Source organism: Mandrillus leucophaeus, unplaced genomic scaffold, assembly GCF_000951045.1.
Source record: "Mandrillus leucophaeus isolate KB7577 unplaced genomic scaffold, Mleu.le_1.0 Scaffold5, whole genome shotgun sequence".
Classification (NCBI taxonomy): domain Eukaryota; kingdom Metazoa; phylum Chordata; class Mammalia; order Primates; family Cercopithecidae; genus Mandrillus; species Mandrillus leucophaeus.
The window spans coordinates 9,008,239-9,012,121 of NW_012105364.1; positions in this window are offsets into that span (position 1 = coordinate 9,008,239).

A 3,883-nucleotide genomic window follows, 5' to 3' on the forward strand; every position below is an offset into this window, starting at 1 on the left:
AGTAGCTGGGACTACAGGTGCCCACCACCACGCCTGGCTAACTTTTTTGTGTTTTTAGTAGAGACGGAGTTTCACCGTGTTAGCCAGGATGGTCTCAATCTCCTGACCTCGTGATTCGCCTGCCTCAGTCTCCCAAAGTGTTGGGATTACAGGCTTGAGTCACTGCGTCCGATCATGAACTGTCTTATTTAGTAACACATCCAATTCTACACACACACACACACCATACACACACACACAAATATATATATATATGGAACTGAATACACACACATACACACACACACACACACATATATATGATCTTCCTTAGATCCACACTTACATGTTATTTTCTATATACTAATTCTGCAATCCCACTAATATGCTCTATTTTTTCCCTCATCTTGTCTTCCCTAATTCTTCCTCATCCCAGTTAATAAACCTACTAACATTTTCATAAGTAATTCATGCCAAAAACTTTATTCTTGAGTCTGCCAATTTCTTCTATCCTCATATTCAATTCATCGAGTTCTATTATTTCTAGCCTGAAATATATATCTGTAATTTTTCAACTTATTTCTATTACACTATCATTACCCTAGTCAAAAACGTCACCACTTCTTCTTGCTTGGTGCAGTACAAACTACTGTTATTCATCAATAGCCATTTCTTTAATCTGGGGAGAATTATATATCTCAACACCACTGACGTCAAGTTTGGCCATAGAACTGCTTTGGCAAATGTAATATGAGCAGAGGTGAGACTTGCCATTTCCTAGCAGTAACTTTAAGGGATGTCTTTGCTTTACCTAGTCTTTTTTCTACTGTGAAATAGTCAATGACCATGTTCCATAGAATGGATGCTTCATCAGCCTTGATCCCAGCCTGAGGATAGTGACAACATATGGCAGAAACTTCAGCCATTCCACAATAGAAATGATGTGTGAGTGAAAAATAAGCTTTTGTCATTGTGAGTCACTGGGATGTCAGTGGTATTTGTTATCACAGGGTAAGCTGTGCTGCCTTGACCGATTATAGCAGATTAAAGGCAATACAGCTTCAACTGATACGCCTGCCTTCACATTTCTCCCAGAATACCTTCCCCCACTACAGTTAGTGTCATGTTTGAAGAATGCAACCTTTAACCTTTCGAATAATATCCAAACTCCTTTTCATGGCCTCCAAGGTCCCACAAAGACTGACCCCTGCTTAACTCTCAGATCTCGTCTCATCCCACCCTCTGCTGATGCTCTACCTGCTATACTGTTTTGCTTTTTTTACCTCTGGCTATGTTAAGATTGTGACTCATGGGGACCTCTGACCTTGCTGTTCTCACTACTTCTCTTAATTCTTCAGACAGATGTCTCTTTCTCATTGCTATGTTCTATTCAATTCCTTAATGTCAGTTTCCTACTATACTGTCACCTCATTTATTGCAGTTTCCCTCTGCCTAATTTTTCCTATCATGTAGCACTTACATTTCTTTAGGGTTCTGAAGATAACATGAAATATAGATGATACAGTGGCAACTTGAAAAGTTTTTCATTTCATCTCTGTATCTGTAATACCAAGTACAAGGCAATGCACAATATATGTTAGATGACAAACAAATGATTGTTGACTTTAATTTAATTTTTCCATGTAACTTTTCACCTTTATCTATGTCTGATCAGAGTATGAATAAAACAAGAAAATATCAAATATTGAAGCCCCACAATTCTTTTCTTTTTGCAAATAAAGCTTTGGTTTCTAGCTCTGAGAAGTTAACATTGGATTGCATATTATCTCCTTTTCTACTTTCATCATTTTATTGGCTGCTTTAGAAATAGGACGTTTTGATTGACATTCCAATATGATTTTATTCATTTAATTAGGAAATTATAATTTTTTTTTATTTGTTTTCTCTCCTTGCTATATGGATTATACAAGTTCTTTTCTCAATCTCAATCAATTCTCAATTACAGAAAGGGAGAACAGGAAAAAATAGTTCTGTATTATATAGTTCTGATATCCAGATAATTCAAATGAGAGAACAAATGCTTATAATCACTTTCTTCCCTTAATTGGACAGAGCTTCTAGTGTGCCCATAAATCAATTTGAATATGTTCTTAATAAGATATTTTTGTTCTTCTACTTACCCAGTATGTCTACTTTATAGCTAAAATAATTTTCCCACTTTAGTTTAGACACTATTTCAAACTTTGTGCTTTATGTAGTTCTTGAAATTAAATGGAAGTAGCAAAAACACTTAGTGTATGAGCTGGAAATTATATGAATTTAGTAATGAACTAAGAATGGCATGTAAAATTTTATGACCTATGGCAAATATTGGAGACTCAGGGTAACTGCCAAGCTACATGCCTTGTACATAAAAATCACATTTCTTTTAAACAAGGAAACTGGTATAATTTTAATTGAGCTTGCTCTGATTATTTTTTACAAAACAAAAAAATCCATTAGAAATAATGAGAATATATTTTTAAAAGTTCTTTATTTAATATTAAATGATATCCACAGGAAATTTATACAGCTCCACTTATTTTAAAATAAATTGAGTAGCAAACAGATTTTCAAATATGTTGACCACAACGAAGAACCTTGAGAAAAACAAAATGCAATGTTTATAATCATATGGCCCTGCACCTGAAATAGAACAATACCTTTATTTTCTCTTCTTACCTACATTGAAACTTACTTTGACTTCCTTTCCTGTGAATCACCCAGTGACTGGTCCAGAAACCCCAGCACTCTCTGCTTGGACATTAGCATTCAGTAGTCTCTTACATTCTCACTTGTGATATATCTTGAGTAGTTATAAGATTTTTCATGTATTCATCATGTTCACCTTCATCTTCCCAAACTGAAAATTCTTCTTGAGACTACTATTCTGTAACCACTCAGAACCCATCAAAGTTATTCTAAAAGAGGTGATGAATGAATTTATTTCAAAAGAACTGGAGTACTTTTATAATATTTTCCCATATCACAAATAATGTTTTGTCTATCATATTTATTTAACTTTAAAAGATAATAGATTTGAAATCAAGTCATTAGTTGTGTAAATATAACTTATATTAAAGCTAAACATAATCTTTATTTTATGTTCAAAAATACTGGAGAATTTGTTTTACCATAGGTTATTTATGCAATTTTTTTAAGAAATAGTTTTTTGTATTACATGATGATAATTTTCCCCCAACAATCCATATTTTGATGTAAAAGGAAAAAAAGAAATTCTTTAGGCATTTTGAAAGATTGCTGACTTTCTCAATATTTCTTCTCACCTACATATTATCTATATATCTCCCCATTGCCATAAACAACTTTGTCATTTACTGTGACCCCAGCCACATGAAAAAGTAATTAACGAATATTAAACATTTTATATAAATGGGATAATGCATATGAACCCTTTCACCTAGTCCGTGGTACACAGTAAAAACTAATAAATGAAACTTACTATTATTAAATTCCACTTGTGACTTGGCTGCTTCATTTCTTTTCCAAAACACTAAACTATAGAAAAAGTATCTAAAGTAATCAAATACTAGTTTTTACAATGTTACAATAAGTAAACACAAATTAACAATAATAATTCATGATTCATTTTTCCAATTCCCTTATATTTTCCAATTTCCTACCTCATCATACTTAACATATATTATTTAACTTTTTTAAAAAAGAATTATGTTTTCATTTAGGAATGTAAGAACCAAAGAGATTTATTTCTAAAACACCATATATTTTAACCTTGCAATCAAATCTAATCCTCTTTATGTAACATTGATACCATTCAGCATAGAACATATTTCCATTTTATCTCAGTGAATTCAGTAAGTAGATAAGAGCTATTGTCTAAAAGAGTACTGAGAATGCCATTGCTCTATTAATCAGCTGTTCA